General features: G+C 44.0%; 1 protein-coding gene across 7 annotated transcripts in view; it reads left to right on the plus strand.

Moving 5' to 3' along the window:
* Nucleotides 1–20,351, plus strand: part of PPP3CA (protein phosphatase 3 catalytic subunit alpha) — a 707,038-nt gene that overhangs the window by 33,310 nt on the left and 653,377 nt on the right. The gene's annotated exons all lie outside the window — the stretch shown is intronic.

The raw sequence follows: 20,351 nt of genomic DNA on the forward strand, positions 1-20,351 counted from the left end.
TTTGTTGGTAGCCTCGTGTTTTTCGAAGATGGTCAGTTTCTTTTGTAGTACTTAAGGGAAATATACTCCTAGCAGCTCTTGTAAATTCATTGAGGTCTGCAAAAATATTGGGGTTCTACCGAATGCTTGCTCTACTCCTCTCGCACAAATCGGGCCTGCATGGCTGATTGTATTTTAACAATTGTATGTATATGCGTGTATTTATATTTTTGGAGTAATTTACTCGTATTATATTCCATGCTTGCATAATGAGATTTGGCAAACATCCAGCGTTTACAGTGAGGCACAGATATCCACTGGAATGAAATATTTAAAATGACGCTTAATGGTATATTGCCAAAGAAAAAACACAATTGTATTTCGAAGTGAATTTAAATGTACCTTTTTGACTTTATCCTAGCATAACGTTTAATGTATTAAATAGTTTACTACTGGTATTTCCTTGGATGTTATCTTTTGGATAGGTTTAAAACCAGTTTGAGGAATTGCCATACACGTGTGCGCAGCCACTCTATTTAGGATTATCTCCGTTTAACAACATTACTTGTTGGGCGTGGGCATAATTATTCTGCTTCAGGCTTCACCAACGATGTAAAACGCTGCAGCAGCATCACAGGCGGCAGAACTGGCGTAGATGGTTTAGCTAATGCAAAATTTCATCAATTTGGTAAATCCAAAGTTTCTGCATTTTTGTGATTAAAGCTTATTTAGGTAAAATTTTGTGATGGAGATACCTGCAGGCTTCATGCTTCCATTTAATTTATGGGGACTTTTGCTCTTACTTGTTTTGTGTGTTGACTTTAAAAGGAAATTGCAATTGCATTTATATAGAGCTTCCTACCCCTAACTAGCCGTTAAGGCACTTTTTCGGTGAGTAGCCCGCTACTCCAGAAGTCAAAGACTATTAGTGGTGAATTAGTATAGTGAGATATGGGATTAATTTGAGCGGTGGACATGTGAGTTTATTTGGATTGAAAAACTATAATGGAGGGATAGAAGAGGGAAGGGTCTAGAAATAGTTTTTTTGGCTCTCATAGCAGTAGGAGGGAGTTTGGGGTGAGTAACTGGGAGGTGAAATGGAGAGAGTTGGAGGGTAGGGTTTAGAAAAGCTTGTTTTGGAGATCTAAATAGTAAGAGGTATGAGATGATGCTAGTAGGGGTAGAGTAGGGAAGAGTCTAGAAAGGGTTATTTTGGGGCTCATAGTAGTAGAATGGGTTTGGGATGAGTCCGAGAGTGGAGTTAGAGGTCACATTGAGAGAGGTATAGGGTGAGAAATAGGGTAGTGCATTGGGGAGAGTAATAGAATGAGGTTTGAGATGAGTGAGAGTGGAGGTAGATGATATATTGAGACCGGTACAGGTTAGTGATTTGGAGATGCTGAATTAGATGTAAAGTCATAAAGATACATGAGTACATAGAAGGTATATATGTATAAGCAAGAAATAAATGTAGATTTAGGTAGTATTTAATAAACCCAGACTTTCAAGTGTTAATGTACTTTGTTAGTTTATATTTTTTGTGATTTACATTTTTTTTCTTCAATTCAATAGTAAAGCAATTGTAGATAAATAGTTATGGTAAAGACTAACTTATTTTTGCAGTCACCTATATACATGTTAAATATAGAATAATATAAGCCTAAATAATATGTACCTTTTGTTAATCAGAACAAATGAATTTCTATATATTATATACCTAATTATTATACACATTTATATAAAGCAATACACATATGTAAGTACACATATATATTCCAAATAAATGTTTATATACACAGGGATATGCTGTAAAGTATGGTGGTTATGTGGGGAAGAGCCAACTCTTGAATAGTCTTTTGAAGATAAGGTAGTTATCCGTGGATCTTATGTACGGGTAATGAGTTCCATAGTTTGGCTGCTTGAACAGACAGGGATGTACCACTTATGTTTTTTTTCTTGTATGGTGGGATTTTGAGGGGAGATGCCATCTAGGTGGATGTTCTTTTATGAGTGTATTTGATTTTATTCCTGATGAAGAGCGGTCCCTTTCTATCTATTGCTTTGTGGGTGATACAAAGCAGCTTGAATGTTGATCTTCTGTCAACCAGTAACCAATGTATGGCCTCAAGCAGGGGAGATGTGAACTTTTGGCTTTATATGTAAGAGTGGTGTGGTAGCAGAGTTCTGAATCCGTTGTTGTTGTCTTTTCATAGTTGTTAAAGTGATTCTCTAACATCTGAAGCGTGGCTAATTCTAGTTCTACCACTTTTAAAAAGTATATGCTGTGTATTTGCTCTACCATTAAAAAGACTGATGACAGGGAGCCTAAATTAGGCTGGCATGGTAATAAGCCTATTTGGTGTTTACAGTAGGCCCTTGTTATCTGCCTTTTAAACACCCTGCTAGCCTCTTTGGGGACAAACCACAGATGCTCAAGCCCAGTGTACGCTAATGTGAATCTCACATGCCTTATCCGCGTCGCTGAGGCATAAATTCTGCCATGGTGCGGCGGAATTTGATGCGTGCGCAGAACGGACTGCCCCCAGCGTCCGATGCACACGCCCACCATTGCGACGCATCGACGAGGTTAAACACAGGATATCAACTGCTCCTGGTAAACTCAAAAGGTCAGACAACCCCTGCTGGTAAACATTCAATTCAGGTGTTGCCCACAACCATCTTGTTACATTGCTATTTATATTTCTATTATATTTTCCCTTCCCCTTCAAGTCTCTTGTGTACTTATGACTGTGGCACTTGCCTTCTAGTTTGCTTTGATTCTATATAGAATTAGAGCCCTGTCATTCTGCAACTGGACCTGCCTCTTGGCAGTACTGTGTCTCTTCGTTATCATATTTTATTTGTAAGTCACAAAACTCATTTAGGAATGTCTTCCATGAAAAGATTGATCAGGAATGTGTTTTGGTGGCCTGGGTTGGACAGGTTTGTGGACAGAGTTGTGAGAGATTGTTCTGAATGTGTGAGCAGCAAAAAGATGGAGGAGTGATAGAGGAGGTGGAGTCATCAGAAATGGTTTCTCCGATCGTTTTGGCACGCAAGGCTGATAAATCTTTGAGATTAAGTATTGATCTTAGAGCCCTTAATGCTAACATATTAGTAGATTGCCATCCATTACCTAATATTAACTAAGTGGTTAGCATACTAGGCGGTGCCACAATTTTCTCCACCCTTGATCTTAGATCTGCATACCATCAGATCGAGCTTGCCAAAGAATCACACCACATGACCGCATTTATTACACCCCAGGGTTTGTACCAATTCAAAAGGGTGCATTTTGAATTGGCATCTGCAGCTTCTGTTTGCCAGAGATCCAAGTGTCATCTATGTAGAGATCTGCAACTGTACGTGAAGTGTTTTCAAGGTGACATTCTTATATTTTCTTCGGATAAGGAGACCCACTGAACATCTGAGGAATGTTTGTAAGTTTCTGAAAGAGCATGGACTGACTCTTAAAAAAAATAAGTGCAAATTGTTTCAAGATTCTGTGGAGTATCTGGGACATACCTTGTCCAACGATGGTGTTGTACCTAAAAAGGCTCTTGTTGACGCAATCTTAATGCTCCAGGACCTGGTTGCAAAGACAAGATTCTTTCCTTTTCGGGACTATGCGAATATTACAGCAAATTCATTATGAACTTCGCTTCTAAGATGGTACCTCTAAGAGAATTGATAAGTAAGAATACTAAATTTGTTTGGGGAGAAAGACAACAGAGGGCTTTTGACAATATCAAGAAAGAAATGATTGCTGCTCCCCCTTGAAACCTTTTGTATGAACAAGACCTGTATTCTCACAGTTGATGCAAGCCTTTATGGTTTAGGTTGTTTTTTGTCCCAACATGCTGGTAATGAAGAGTGGAATGTGGCATTTGCATCCCGCACGTATAATATCACAGAAATACGTTATGCTGTTATTGAAAGAGAGTTGCTAGCGTGATTGTGGGATGTTGAGCACTTCCATAATTACATATGGGGTGCACGTTTTGTCTTGAGAACAGACCACAAACCTTTGGTTTCAATTTTGTCTCCTGGAGGTGGACAACATGCCACAGCCCGCATAGCTAGGCTAATGTCCCGGTTAAAAGAATATAGTTTTTTAGTGGAATATGTGCCAGGGAAAATTAATGTAACTGCAGATTGTCTCTCTAGACTTCCCCGTAAAGTTAGTTAAGAGTGTGAGGTTGAAGACATTGTTGCCAATGTTGGTGAAATCCTTTCAGGAAGTGTCAGTTCAATATCAGAAGAGATGTGGAAAAAGGCTATGGATGATGATGTGATATTGTCTAATGTTGTCAATTATACCAGGGTAGGATGGCCTGCTAGGACCGAGATTTCACCTGAATTATCTCCTTATTGGAATCTTTCTGATGAGCTTGTCCTTGAAGGTGATTTAATTTTCCGTCAAGGTAAATGCATTCCTCCTTTGTCTTTTCGTGATCATATTTTATTTGTAAGTCCCGAAACTCATTTAGGAATGTCTTCCATGAAAAGATTGATCAGGAATGTGTTTTGGTGGCCAGAGTTGGACAGGTTTGTGGACAGAGTTACTGACAATGGTGTGCAGGTGAAATCATGTGAAATTACTGATTTTCTTAAGTTTCTCAATATTTGTCATATGACTACTGCTTTTGTATGAACCGCTAGGGAATGGTCAAGTGTAGAGATATAATAGAGTTCTTAAACAAGATATTTTGTGGGCACGTAATTTTGGATCTCTGTGAAAGGATAAGTTGAGAGAAAAATTATGGTTGTACCGCATAACTCCTCAATCTACTACTGAGGATTCTCCTTTCTGTTTACTTACGGAAAGGGAGCCTGTTTCTAAATTGTGCCCTTGGTGGTTTGAAAAAGCTGTGAAGCACCAAAGATCGGTTATCAATAAAGAAATAGTAGCACAAAGGATACATGAGAAAAAACAAAAAAGTACATTTTGCTATGATCTCCGCATGAATGTGAAAGAACCTGATTTTGTAGTGGGTCAGGATACGTAAACCTGGTGTTTTTACTTAAAGGTGAAGCGAAGTTTGGCAGACCCATCAAAATTGTAAGAGTTAATCGCAAAAGCATTGTTACACAAGATGGTAAAGCGTGGAATGCTAAACGTGTAGCTAAATGTGTTAACGTGTTATATTCTTTAACATTTGGAATGTTGTATTTTGTTTCATTTTCCAAAGGGAAGAGATGGTACATTGCTATTTATATTTCTATTATATTTCCCCTTCCCCTTTAAGTCTCTTGTGTACTTATGACTGTGGCACTTGCCTTCCAGTTTGCTTTGATTCTATATAGAATTAAAACCCTGTCATTCTGCAAATGGACCCGACTCTTGGCAGTACTGTGCCTTAAGGATTACACCTTTTACTATTCTTCAATTGCTTCCTGCATCCTTATTTTGAGACTTTACACATCTCCAAACCATTTCCAAAATAAAAGTGGTTGTAGCCTAAATATATCAGTTATGTTTTTCAGCCCCAGATCTACCCTCGGGGGGAGCTACAGTGTTCTAATAGGCATACGAATCAGTCGCCATATAAAACAATTTTCTGCAGTGCCTAGGGACAAGACTTCTTTGTGTCCCCAAGTTCTGCACCATATGTCGCTGACTCAAGTGCCTTGTGGTTATAGACCTGCAATACTAGCGAAATAGGGCGATATTGGGAGGCCTTAAATGGTTTCAACAGACCCCCAGTGATTTGCTCTAATTTAAGCTTGGACCTTGCATTGTGGGATTGCCAAAGGAAATGCTCCTTCAGGATGATGCCCAGATATTCAAAGCTATTGACTAGCTCCAGAGGAGTTCCTCTTAACATGGGGTTTGCTCAAGAAGAGCAATAGGGATTTAAATAAAAAGGTTTTCTCATACCTGTGTATTTCAAATTCAAAACTTAAAATAAAACTTATTTTTCAGAATTTAATTCTGTTTTTAATTACATCAGCTGTGATTATTTTATAATGCATAGCAAGTCTGATTGATTGTTACAAAACATCCTTTCCAGTTTATGTATGTTTAAGTTAAAAAAAAAAACTGTAAAAAACGATTTGGCTTAATACTAATTTTAATTGAATCATGGAGTGCAGGATAGACAAATACATTAAGCAGTTTAACACTAAAGCAAATTAACATTCACCAAGTCCTTAAATGAAAATTCGATTTATACATATGAACAAAAAAATAGATAAGAGGCATATGAGCTTACCCATAATTATTTGTAAAACTAAAATAGTAGATTAGGCTAGTGCTTGTGTTTCTTAATGTAACCTCCTCATAACGACTTGTTAGAAAAGTATTAAGTGCGTCTAATATGACACTTGTTAGGTGCATAATTGGCCTTCCGTTAGCCAAGAGCTTTCCATTTTTCTATAATGATACGTATGATTAACTTATAAGGGCTTTCTGACAACCCTCTTTATCCATTGCAGGGGTATGGATTTTAATCAAATATCTACTTGTCCTTGGGACAGGTTGCTGCTCAAATCTACTTGTCCTGGAAAAAAAATCCACTTGTTCATTTGGTGCCACGTAGTGCAGTGACAAATTATGTCAGCAATCTCATATAAACGCTCTGATATTAGACTTTCTGTTTATGCCATAGCACATGATAGGGTTTGAATTCTAACAATTTCCTTATTTTATCACCTATCCACAGATCTACATACTGGGGCTGTGGATGGCATTAAGCAGTAGTTTGGAATACACTTTTGAGTCTGTGCACACTTACTAAATTGCATGTTTTAGGGATGTTCGAAAGCTCTTGTCTAATCTTTTCTTATACTGAGAAAGGTTGGAAATTTACTCTTGAAAATTGCAGATGCAAAACTTCCAGGTTTGGGAAAAAAGTGGTTGGAGGGAAAGTGAACTTGTAAACACTAAACGGATTTTCGCATTAGCAAATCTATACCTGTATGTTTGCTCGTGGTAAAAAGCAATCAATAAATATTTTCTAGGAGTACTATTACCTGGCCTACGTAAATTCTTGTGAATTTATGAAAGCCATAACCCTGCACTAATGCAAGGACATACACCATTGGTGCAATTTTGTGATTTTATTTAAGAATTGGGCCTCTAATTAGGGCTGTTGTTAACCAAGACCTTTCTGTTTTTATCAAAATTCTATCTCTCTCACTCTCTATCCATCGACTGACTTCCGCTGTTTTACAAGGAGCATATCGACACTCAAAGTAATTTTGTTCAGAGTCAGGGACTACTACTGTGGCAATGTGTACTTTTTTTAGACCAAAATATATTATTGCTTTTTGCTAATGTTTTTTATAATAGTGAGGGCCTGGCAGCTCCCAAAATGTTTTACAAAAACCATATCAAAATAAGACACTCATTGACAAAACCAAAATGATGACCAACAATATCAGACCTATTGGCTTTGCCAGCGTTTGTTTGTTTTCATGTTTCCCTTAATCTTGTTGAAACTAGTTGCACTGATTTTTCCTTATGAATATTTTTTGAAAATACTAGCATGCATCAACTCCTTTTGCTAAATAATACTTCAAAGAAATGTAACCTACAATTTCAAACTAGTTTAGCAAAATGTTTATTTGCATTTTTTTGTGAACTTTTTATTTTGAAAGCAAATGACCATCATTGTTGTTTTCCAGCTTCTGCAGATATTTGCGTCTAATCAGAGAGCATTCTGGGAGCATTAAATATAGCCTCATAGTGTTAAACTTTCCAAACACGCGTACCCATTTTTGCACTGGAACCTCTGGCCGTAGTGCAGTCCGAGATTTGCAACACTTCCTCAAGAATGCTCACTCACATTAAGAAAAGCTTTGTACTAATGAACCATAAATTCAAGTTCGAACAACATTACCATTTGGACACAAATATTACCTTAAATGCAGACAATGCCCTTCCCTGATCCATAATGTGGTACGTTGAACTGCCAGCTAAAGGGTTTGTGCTGCATGGGGTAGGGCCTACTTGACCCAATACAAAAATCAACATGAAACAATATATCCTGGAAGTCTGGCTATAGGAATTCCACACCCTTGCCATTGGGTATTTTGTGTCAATCACATTTTTATTCTGTCCACTTCATCGCACTGCATTTGGCAGGGGGTCATCCCACTTAAAGTGTGTGATGATATCCCCGTGAATTATGGTTTTATACGCTGCCTCAAGGAGCATATCTATACATAAATTAGTTCCCTTCAGTACCATGGACTACTATTTCAATATGTGCTTTCTGAATCCCCCAGAATATATTTGCTTCCAGCATTTTTTGGGGGGATTGACGAAGGCCTGGCAACTTCTCCCCAGCAACAACGTTTTGCCCCCCAAAAAAGACAAAACATTGACAAAGCCAAAAGTCTGGCAGCCAACACAAACATTGTTGGCTATGCCAATGCTTGTTTTTGAATTTGAGGTCAAAGAGCCTTGTTCAAAACGTTTTTTTGCTTTTCGTTCACTGTCTCCTTGATAGATCACAGCAAAGTTATAGAGTGCATATGAATGCAAACAAGTTTTAACGGTGCTGCTGTATAAAGTGCTTGTATTAAATTCAGCGTCTCGTGCAACCTAAACATTTGGTAGTCCTAATCAATACTCCACTTTATCCGAGTATTTGGATGAACATTTAAACATTATTTGGTCTTAGTAAGTTTTCAATAGTTTGCCTATTTGCTACTTGCCAGGCGTGCATGCTGGAGAACAGGCATGTCTCTGTTTTGTTATGCATCTATTTGTAACACCAAAATAGCACACAACCAGTTAGGCACAGTTAAATGAAATTAATGTTAATTTTAGGTATTTTTACTGGCACATGTAGTTTTCCAACTGGCCTCATGTCGTAATTTCCTTAAATAAAGTACAATAGTAGGACAGGAAAAGGGTGAGCTTTGGGAGGGCTATATTCAGCTACTTTCTTTTATATATTTTTCATGGTTTGCCATTGCCTGGCTGGGCTGCCCATCATGGCCACGGTGTTTTGTAAATGTTTACATTTAGCCTCGTCACAGCTAGTGAGCGCTAAATAAATACAATTTAGAACACCTGTACCCTGTGCGTTCCCATTTGGTTTTAGTGATTTGACATCCAAGCAGTTATGTCTTTAAATTGCAAATGTGACATGGCTTTTAGACTGTAACCCGAACCAGTGTTTTTTGATGCGTTTACTCTGCTAGCACAATATTTTAATTGATGATTTATAGCTCATTTTGTTAAGTGCATGCAGTTTAGATGCCTTGGTGTGTCACATACAGTGCTATTCAGTATTCCCCCTACCACCTTCAGTTGTTTTACTTTGTTGTCATAACTTGTTGGGTGTACAGCTTTTTTTGTTGACACAGTAAAGAATTGCAATCAAATAGGCTTTCTTAAACATGCAACAAAATGTCAAGCCCTACTTCGAGTCAAAATCGCTGTAATTTAAAATTACTGTTTAACTCAGTTAATGCATTTTGTTATTCAAACGAGCAAGAATCTAAGATTTTCTGTTGAATCCTTAGACCATGCTACATTATGGGATTTTTTTTTCTAGGACAGCTGTTGCAACATGCACAGAGGTCGTACTCTTACCGATAAACTTAAAGACCGGGTTAATGGCATTGTCGATGCTTACGCTAAAATTTAAACAATCCTAGACTCCCAGTGACTGGAAGAAGACTACCAACTTTGCACCAGTTTTTTGCGACGTAGCTGCTTGTAGCACTGAGTGTAGCAAGTACATCTGTTTTATTGCACGAAAGGAACTATGAGGCTGTAGTTCTGATGCTCTGTTTTTTTTTATATAAAGAATCCTATCGTTGTTTAGTTTCATTCATTGTGCTTTTCTACTTGTGCTGCCCTTGCAGTCTTGTCGGAATCTTTTCAATTTGCAGGAGCAATTTTGTGCCGTGAAGACCCATCCACAAGTGCAGATACATTTTGGCTCTTTGGGAAATTTGATGACACAGCGTGTACAGCTTATATAAAAAATGCATCGGGTACATTTAAGTAGCATTTGAGGTTGCTGAGAACTTCATTATTATCAGGATAAGACCAGTTCATAAGAAAATCTTTTGTGGTCCGTGGTGGGGCGGGGGATGATGTACATATATCTGACTTAATGTCTTTAAAAAGATACTATGATTACAAACATTTCTTTGGGGGGCAGTATTTATTGGAGTTTTGCAAAGTGCTGTGTGTCTATTTTCATTACTTTAGTTGTCTAATTTCATTACTTTAGTTGTCTAATTTGCTCAGTTTGTGTTCTCACGATTAATTTCACACTGCGTTTTTTGTCTTGCTTACGGACTACATTAGCTGTTATTTTGTCGAAATACGTGTTGTGTACAGTACAGATACTTGGAATGGACTTTGTTCAGCCATTGCGTGTCATTGGTTGGATTTCTTGTCAGTTGCTTTTGCTAGCATTTTTTTAATGGTTTTCCTTCCTCTTCTTGTTGGTTTCTCCCTTTGGTCATAGCTTCTTTATAGTGCTTTTGATTGGATGACTTGTATATATTTACATTGCTTTACATTCACGTAACACTTTTTTTTGCTTTTAGTACTGCATGGCAGTGCATGTGTTTTCTTGGTCATTCATTTCCCCTCTGTATGCTATTTCCCCCTTCACAACCCTGCTTACTCCATGCTTCTCCCCCACCTCAAGGTTGACTGGTGGTTCCCCTCCCTGTTCACTCAACTTTTGCTTAATCCCAACATTCTCCTACATTGCTCCCCGCCCTTCCTTCTTCACTGCTCCTTTTTTTAAAACAATTTTTATTCAAAGATTGCATACATTTGGCAGAGCTCTGTACCCCAGAGTATATTTGACCTGCAGATATCTATCACATTTAGATTGCATTCCATTTATCTTATAGGAACAAGCAAATACAAACAAAGCAAGATTAACCCCCCTGCCGGATCCCACCCAACCCAGTCGCATGGTCTCCCTTTCACGTCTCCATTTCCTTATGCACGCAACCAACAGAATGCAAGCACCTTCTATCATAGACCCATCACACGTCCATCGGAGGGTCCTGTTCCACCGGACGTTCAAACCACATACCCCTAAAATTAGCCCAGCGCTTCCAAATTTTAAAATGCTTTTGTGGACATCTCCGGACACCTAAGATCGGCCGTTCCATACCTATACAGAAGTCGAGCCCTCTCCTCCATGCCACTACCGAGGGGGCTCGCGTATCCTTCCATGCTCTGGCCACATCCCTTTTGGCCAGTGTGAGACCCAGCAGGAGTAAATGCCTCTTATAGGTGTTATCCCCCACTCCATCCATGACATGCAGTAGGCCCAGCTGCTGCGTACACAGGAGCTCTCGCACCAGGACCTCAGACGTACAATCCCACACCCCACTCCAGAACCTATCCAGTGAGTTACAGCTCCGCACAGTGTGTATTAATGTTCCAATTTCCTGACCACATCGGAGACAATCTGGGGAGGCAATCCATCCCGCCCGCCACAAATGCTGTCTAGTGAGGTACAACCTGTGGAGGTACTTAAATTGAATGAGCCGTAGGCGTATTGCAATGGCAGCATTCCTGTGGGCTGCCAGCGCCTTTCTCCAATCCTCCTCTTCCAGTTCTCCCACATCCCCTTCCCAGGACTCTTGTAACTTTTGCAGCGAACGGGAGCAATGTGTAACCAGGGATTGGTATATACGCAAGATCTTTTTCATCTCCAAGTCACCCATGAACACCTTTGCTTCCAGAGGACTAAACTCGGGAAGGGAATCCAACCCCTCTAGACATGGGGCGAGGGAGTGGCGGAATTGAAGGTATCTAAAAAATTGAGAACGGGGCATACTATATTCCTGGCTCAGATCTTGAAATGACTTAAGTGTTACTCCTGTCAGTACAACCACTAGGGTTGATATCCCAATGCTATCCCAGCCCCCGAATCCCTGTAGAGTCGCCAACCGGGCAGGCGTCCATTGCACCAGAGGGGAGTTTCACCTGTCAGTGTTCCACCATCCCTTACGCCGTAGCGCTTGTCTCCAGATCCGGAATACTGTCTGTGTGACGGGTGGTAATGTCTTCCGCACCTGTGCCGCATATAGTATTGTGTGCAGTGTATGGGATCCCATCAGGTAGCACTCCAGGGCGTATGCCGGGTCTCCCCTGGCCCCATACCACCACTCATTTAAAACTAGGAGGGGAGAGGCCTGTTAATAGGAGAGGATATCAGAGGTCGCCAATCCACCACAGTAAGTCGACAGGTAGCAGGTGCGCAGTGCCACCCGTACTGTACCCCCCGCCCAAAGGAACTGCCCCAAAACCGAGTCCACCTGTCGGAACCATTGAGGTGGAATAGGATTGGGGTGATTTTGCAATTGTTAAAGTAGCCTGGGGAGGGCCACCATCTTAAAGATGGCTGACCTACCATAGATTGTCAGTGGCATACGGGTCCATGTCCTAATATCCGCCCTGACCCGCTCCCAGACAGGCACCACGTTCCGCTCCCAGGAAACAGTGGGGGCCTCGGATAAGAACACCCCCAGATACTTAATACCCCCCACTGCCACCTGAAGTGCCGACGCCCAATCCCCCACCCAACACTCACAAGGTCAATTTGCGAGGGTTCAAGAACAGCCCAGAGGTCTCGCCGAAGATTTGCATGACCTATTGATGTCAGTAAGGAAGAACAGGACATCGTCCGCATATAGCGCAATTCTATCGGACGGCCCCTGCTCCCATTCGAACCCCTGCAGCTGTGCGTCTACGCGTACTCGTGCAGCCAGCGGCTCCATGGCTAGAGCAAATAAACATGGAGAGAGGGGGCAACCCTGCCTGGGGCCCCGCCCAATGGAAAACCTGGAGGATAAAGCCCCTGCAACCCGAACCGAAGCTGTCCGATGTGTGTATAAAAGTCGGATATATGACAAAAAATGGGGACTAAGGATGAGCCGAGGCAGGAGCGTGAACAGGTAGGCCCAACTCAGCGAGTCGAACGCCCTGTCCATATCAGCTAAAAGAAGCGCCGCCGGTACCCCGCGCTCCGAACCGCCGCTATAGCTACATCCGCCATCCGAATGTTGTCTGGTCGCCCTACTGAGGCATGAAGCCAGCCTGATCTGGGTGGACAAGGTCTGCTATATGAGGTAATAGCTGATTGTTATTAAACAACTGGCAATTGCTTTGGCCAAGATCTTGGCCGCCATATTAAGCAAGGAGATTGGGTGATATGAAGCATGTTGCTCCGGGGGTCGACCCGGCTTATGGAAAACTACCACTTCTGCATGCCTCCAAAATGGGGGGAGGCTGCCCTGTTCCCTAGCCTCCTCCACGACCGCTCTGTAATGAGCACCAAGCTGTAGGTGATCGTTCTTATAGAATTCGCTGGGGAACCCATTGGGCCCAGGCGCCTTTTCCGTATTAAGATCACCCAGGGCAGTGCCCAGTTCTTCCGCTGTCAGGGGGAGCTCCAGGCGCTCCTGCACCTCATCTGAGACCACGCGCAGCGGTAGGTCTGCTAGGAATTTGTCTACCACATCCGCAGGGAGGCATTCATTCGGGCGTAGAGATCTGCATAGTATGCAGCAAAGCCTTCTGCTAACACTTTAGGGTCTGTGACTGGGAATCCCACAACGTCCAGAATCCCCGGTAGGGTCTGAGCCTGGAACGTGCCCTGACATAAGTGATGTAGCATCGTTCCCGACTTGTCCCCCCACTGGTAGATCCTACTGCACTTCGCGAGCCATATCTGTTTTGCCTCGTCTATCAACATAGAGGCATAGGACTGCTGCACCAGAAGGAGCTGCCCCACCGCTTGAACCTCGCCGTCTACGCTTCCTTGGCGTTCCAACACCTCAATCTCAGCCTAGGCCCGTACCAAGTCCTCCCTGCGCTTCCTCCGAGCCGCTGCGTACTAAGCTATGTCCACTCCCCGCAGTGTCGGCTTCATGGCCTCCCATAATGTTCTGGCATCCGCCACAGATCCCACATTCTCAACCAAAAAGTGGGCAATGGCCTCGCTCATATGACTCTGATAATCTGGCTGCTGTAGGTGCCAAACCGAAAGGCGCTATAGAAAAAGCCGCCGCCCCCTGCCCAAACAAAAGTCAGTGGGAGAGTGGTCCGAAAGCCCGCGTGGCAGTATATCCGCCGATTCCACTCTATTAATCGCCGCTCTGGGAACAAATATATAATCTAACCTAGAAAAAGATTTGTGTACAGCAGAGCGGAACGTGTAGCCCCACAAGTTACCGTGTAGGTGTCGCCAAGTATCTACCCAGTTCAACCCCCTAGCCATGTCATTCAGCTTAGTTGACGGACCCACCACCTGCCCACCCCCAGGTCGATACCTATCTTTAAGGCTGTCCATAATATTGTTCCAATCTCCCCCAATAATCGCCGAGGCATCGGGGATGTCCGCCCACACCGCAAATAACTTTTTGACCAAGGACCACTGCAGAGGGAGCGGGGTATAGACACTCCCTAGTACCAGTGGCTCCTCGCCTACCATACCCTTAATAATAACATTGCGGTCCTGCCTATCAATCCACTGAGCTGAGTGATCATAGGGAATTCTATGGTGTACTAAGATGGCTACCCCCCTGGATCCCTTAGTGAAACCTGCATGAAATACCTGATGGTAGCCGTAGCTTTGTAAACACAGTATTTTCGTACCCAGTAGGTAAGTTTCCTGCAGCATCAATACATCCGCTCCAGCACTCTTCGCCTGCCGCAATACCGCTCCCCTCTTAACCTTATCTAGGTTTCCCTGCACATTCCTGCTGAGGACTCTGAGAGAGCCCCTGGGCCCATCCGCCCCATCCTCACAACTTGCCATTAGGGAACATCCAGCGTGGGCGTCCAGGTGCTGGGCCATTCAGGTGCACACATACCAACTATCGAGACCCTCACGAGACCATGCGACTCCCACCCCTCCCCAACTGAACCCCCCCAGTGCAAACAACCCCCCCCCATACCCCCCACCCCATACCTCAAAAACTTTGAAGTACCTGTCGCGGTATAGTAAACTCTCGGGCCCCAACATGGAGCCTGAGGCCGTCTACACCAATGAATCCCCATTGAACAACCCCCAAACCCTCAACTACCCTCAACCAACCCACAATTATGGGAATAGTCTGCCCATAACACCCTCTTCCCCCCCCCCCCTACGCCACCCATTTTACTCAAGGCCATATGCATATCTACGCATCAAACACCACTTGCCCGCAAATCAGAAAAAACCACAGCATGCTAAGGCACAAAGTTATGTCCAGTGATATTGCAGACTCAGCCCCTTTGGGTTGTCCGTCGAGAGCCTCAAGGATCCTCTGTTTGGCTTCCAGAAGCCCCCTTCCCCCTCTCCGAAGCACTGCCAGATGCAGAGTGCTGTCTAGATTGGACCTCCAGTTACTCCACTGCCGTGTCCCCCGAGAGGCCTGCGACTGCTTCCCACTCTGAGATGAATCCGACTCCAGCCCCGGCGGTGTATGCACTCTCACTGTCTCATCTGTCCATCTGGACACCTCCTCAGGGGTATCAAAAAAGTGGGTGCAGGACTGAGACACGACCCGCAGGCGGGCCGGATAGAGCAAGGCATAGGGGAGTTTAAGATCTCTCCGGTGAGCTTTGGCCGCCGTGAATGATTGCCGCTGCCGTTGCACCAAGCGTGTGTAGTCTGGAAAGATCAGGATACGGTGGTTCTCATACAGCAGCAGTTCTTTTGCCCTGGCTTGTCACAGAATAGTGTCCTGATCATGATAGTTTAACAGCTTGGCTATCACCGGCCGCGGACAGGCCCCTACCGGCGGTTTTTGCATGAGGACCGTGTGTGCCCGCTCAATCACCAAACACCTGGAGAGAGAGTCGGGGGGGGGGGGAGCCAGCCCTCCAGCCACTGGGTCAAGAAGCCCTCCATGCTGCTTTTCTCACATCCCTCCGGGAGCCCAACCAAGCGTATGTTGTTCCGCCAGGGTCGCCCCTCCGCGTCCTCTGCCCGGAGTGCCAAGCCCTTTTGAATGCCCTCCATACTGGCCACCTTACGCTTCAGGGCTGTGACGTCATCTTCTACCCCCGAGATGCGTGTTTCAGCCTCCGTTATGCGGGACACGGCATTTCGCAGGTCTTGGCGCAATAATGTGACATCTGACCCCACAGCCCCTATCTTCGCATCCAACATATCCTGGGACTGTGTTATGGCTCCCATCAGGGCTGCGTTATCTGGCCCAGTGTCTTTGACCGCCCGTCGCCCCTGCGCCTCCACTCGGTCCCGTGAATTTGTCGATGGGACCCTGCTTGGGGGGCCCGCCACCACTACCATCTCGCGTCATGGCTACCAGTCACCGTGGGCTGCCCCCGGGAATACACTTGTCGCGTCTACTGGCAGGTCCACCTCAGCAATACCGGGGCTGCGTATGTGTGTCCCGCCACTCTCTGCCCGCCAACAGGCACCTTCGAGTCAGAACCCACTGTCCAGGCTTGTTCCCCTCGTCTCCTCCACCGGGCCCACTGTTGAGAGGCCCTCAATGTCTCCCTTGGGCCCCGGGACACAGAATAGACCTCCGTATGGCCCCTACAACCGCCCTTAGCCCGGCCTGGCCGCCGAAGAATTATTTGGCTGGCCGCCTCCTTCCCCACACCTCAGCACGGCATTCAGGACAGTGCCCACCAGAAAGGGGCTGCGCCTTACGTTACAGCTCCAGAACACAGCACCAAGACAAGGCCCCAGCCAGTCGGGTTGGGCCTTTAGACCACCAGCTCACAGCCAGGGCAGGCCCAGCACCAGGAGGCCCTACTCCAATCCAGGCCCCTCTCGGCAACGAGCCCCAGGGCCCAGGTATACTCAGTGCGGGCCCTTGCGCTGTTCGCTCTTCCAATGCGGCCCGGGGTGGGCCACAGACCCCTCCAGCCATGCCCCCCGGTCACGCCTCTTCTGAGGCGCTGATGTGCTCCCCGAGTGTCCACCACAGGGACTATGGCCGGCGTCCGCCTCAGGGGGTCTCCATACTCGAGCTTTTAGTGAATAGACCCCCAGTTTCCTTGTCAGGCTACAAATGGGGTTGCTATGAACTCGCACAAAGTTAAGGTGTCGGAGTCTGTCTAAGTTCACCACAAGCCACACGTTCCTCGAATCTGAGAAGAGCGTAAGTTTTGGGTCGGGAATATAAAACCAATATAACCACTGACTGAAGGGTGTCAGCATTTTCCTTGAACTGAGATGCTTGTTAAAAGCCTGGGCAAGCCATGCCTTGGAGCCATTATATAAAAAAAAAAACGAAGTAGAGTTTTTTTATAGACTTTCTTCTAGTGCTTTTCACAAAGCAAGACAGACAGTGGTGTGTACCTACTAGTCAGGAGAATTGCTTGTTCTCAGGGAGGAAGTGAGTGGAGTCCCTGCAATTTCCAGACAGCCCTATTCAGAGCACAAAGACAGGAGGCTGCTGATGACCCCAGCTTGTGGTGGGGAACAAAGGCACAGTTTTGCTTGCCCAAGCAGGGATAGTCTGGTGTTACCAACTGTGGAGTAGCTATCCACCGAAAGCAACTTGGTTCTGTGCCTAGGAATGAATAATTACTTAGGCAGTTAATGTGGACCTTTCCATATTTCTACACTGCAATCATTATATGCTAAAGTAGGTCACCTACCTGACTATACAAGTAAAGGTAGCCTGGTGCGCTGAAGTGCACATATGTGCCTAATATCAGCCTTCCAACGCACATGCCATGGGAAACGAAGAACACACTTTTATCAATGAGTAAATGATTTTTGTTTGGAAGGATTTGATAGTCTTCTCCGATTAAAATGCTTGTAATACAATCTTAACCACCATCAACATCAGTCTACCCGTAGACTTGTGGGTGGTAGGCATCATCCATAATAAGTGACAAATAAGTTTGGAAGGCAACACCTGTTCTACTGAACTTATGATGTGAGTATGTTGGCCTAATAGGTTTCATCTCCCCAGGGTAGAGGGAAGAAATCAATCTGTCTGTAGCCACTCTTTACAGATGTCAATTAACGTAACACAGGGACTTCCATACTTCAGCCTCGCTTCGATCTAGCAAGAGTAGGTGGAATGAAGGCCTTTTATAGATTATTTAGTAGCACACATGTTTCCTTTTATACCTATGGCTGTGCTGGTGCTTGTAGCGGTCTATATGATGTAGTCCTTTTTACAATTTGTATTTCTCTCTTACAAGCCCTTGCCCATCAGACAGCCAGGTGCTGTGTCCCATAACACGATAACCACACCCTTGTGGGCCTCACGCAAAGCATGAAAACACTTTACACATGGCTCAAAACAAAAACAACACCCTTAACAGTGTAGCTTATTTTCTGTGTGGGTAAGCTCCTCAGCATCCCATCTAGGGATAGTAAGTGCTCTTCAGATGCACTATACCAGTGGCTCTTAACCTTTTGACCTCTGTGGACTCCCTCTTAATCCGTACTGGAACCTGGGAACCACCACTGAATCCTTAGTGGAATCTAGGCTAAGCCATTACTGGGAGCCAGGGACCCCGGCCTAAAAGTTGTCTGATTTGAACTGTAAAACAATACATACAAAAATACAGAAACAAGCATTTATTAAACAAATACACAAATATTAAATATTTTATTTAATTCTCAAACAAATATCAAAAATATCAACATTTTAATTGTAGCAGGGTTTGCGCTGTTCTTAAATCAATTGAAGCCACTCCTCATCCATACTATAGTTTGTTTGATGTGCTGTCACTGTTCCTGCAATTCAATCTGAGGATACTGACCATTTTTTAGCCTCCAATTTTACATGTTGCTTCTTTATTTTTTATGCAGTTTATTAATTTGTTAAAATTTAGTTTTCAAATCAGTCGTGAACTCTTTGAGTAGGCTTCGCGGACCCCTGGACCACAGGTTAATAATCAATGCACTATAGAGTACAATACTAATCATCTTCCTTGTCCTCCTGCCGTTCATGGGCCGGCTTGGGCTCTCTCCTGATTACTTCTCTATTCCATCCTCAGTCTCCTCCATCACACCTTTTCCCCCGAACTTTCCTTACCAGTGTTTCTCCTCCCAGGGGCGGCTCTAGGCTCATGGCGTCCCTGGGCAGGGAGCCTAGGTAGGGGGCCCCGGAAGAGGGGGCCGGGTGGGGCAGAGCGCGGAGGCCAGTGAAGAGGGGGAGGGGGGGGGGGGGGGGTCAGGGTGTTTGGAAGTGGAACAGAACCTGAGGCTGCCAAATCCCTGCCAGGGGCCGCCATGCAAATATGTATCCATCCTCAGAAGATTATTATATTAAGGATATATATTGGCGTGGTGGCCCCTGGGGTTTGGCCCTGTGCAGGTGCACAGCTTGCACATGCCTAAGGCCGCCCCTGCTCCTCCCTTCCTCCTGTTTCAAAAGAAAATAAGATGGTATACCTTGAATGTGCCTCTGAAAGCAGGCTTTAAACGGTGTACAACGGCACTTTCACAGATAACTATTCTGAGGGCCCTTTACCAAGCAGATTGACGCCACACCCCAGGCGTTGCTAGTATCTTATTAATGCAATACTTGCCATTTTTCTCCCATGATACCATTCCGGTTTCTATTCTTATTGCCTGGCTCATGGAGGATCTGGTTAGGGTCAATCATTTATTTTTACTCATTTCCCTTCTTCAGTATCCCACTTCCTCTTACCACTTATATATAGCAATTCAGCACCATATAAGAACTGCGGGGGTACCATAGCCGTGTAAGCATTCTATCTATCCATCATTTCTCCATAGCAGTTATTAAATTTCTTAGTCCACTAACCGAGGTTAGGGCCAGAATTCCTAAAGCCTCCAGGTGTCTTTTCCACTTCATAGATTTCTCAAACCACATTCCTAGGTATTTATACTCCTTAACTAGCTCCAGTTTTATCGAGCCTAGGAACCAACTAAATGTCTTCCTCTTTTTGACAAAACGCAGAATCTTGGTTTTTCCCAGGTTTACTGTTAATTTCTGACGGTTACAGTATTCACTAAACAATTTTTACGCTTTCTTTGCAGACCTATCTCTGTTTGGTCCACAATCACCAGTTCATCTGCATAAAGTAAGCATTTTTGCAGTTTTTGGGCTGGCACCCCGTGCCGTTCTCAAAATAGCTGGTAGGCCAGCAGAAATTAAGGAGAAAAGAAACTGGGCCAAGACGCACCCCTGTATTAACCCATTTCCAAAATAAGAGAGAGGGACCCAAAACACCACAGGGGTTAGGGTACCAAAAGACAAATGTCACACGTACCGCACTCCCCAAACCAAGGTCATACTAAACTAGCATATCATCACCACACAATGAGCCAAGGAAACTAATCAGTGCAAACGCAATTATAAAAAGTTGCATACAATTTATTATAAACGTTGTAGCTAGCAACATTACACCTTTTTAAAAACACATGATACAAAATGCACATGATACAAAAAACAAAGTTAAAACCAAATATAAAAAA

Source organism: Lissotriton vulgaris, chromosome 3_1, assembly GCF_964263255.1.
Source record: "Lissotriton vulgaris chromosome 3_1, aLisVul1.2, whole genome shotgun sequence".
Taxonomy (NCBI): domain Eukaryota; kingdom Metazoa; phylum Chordata; class Amphibia; order Caudata; family Salamandridae; genus Lissotriton; species Lissotriton vulgaris.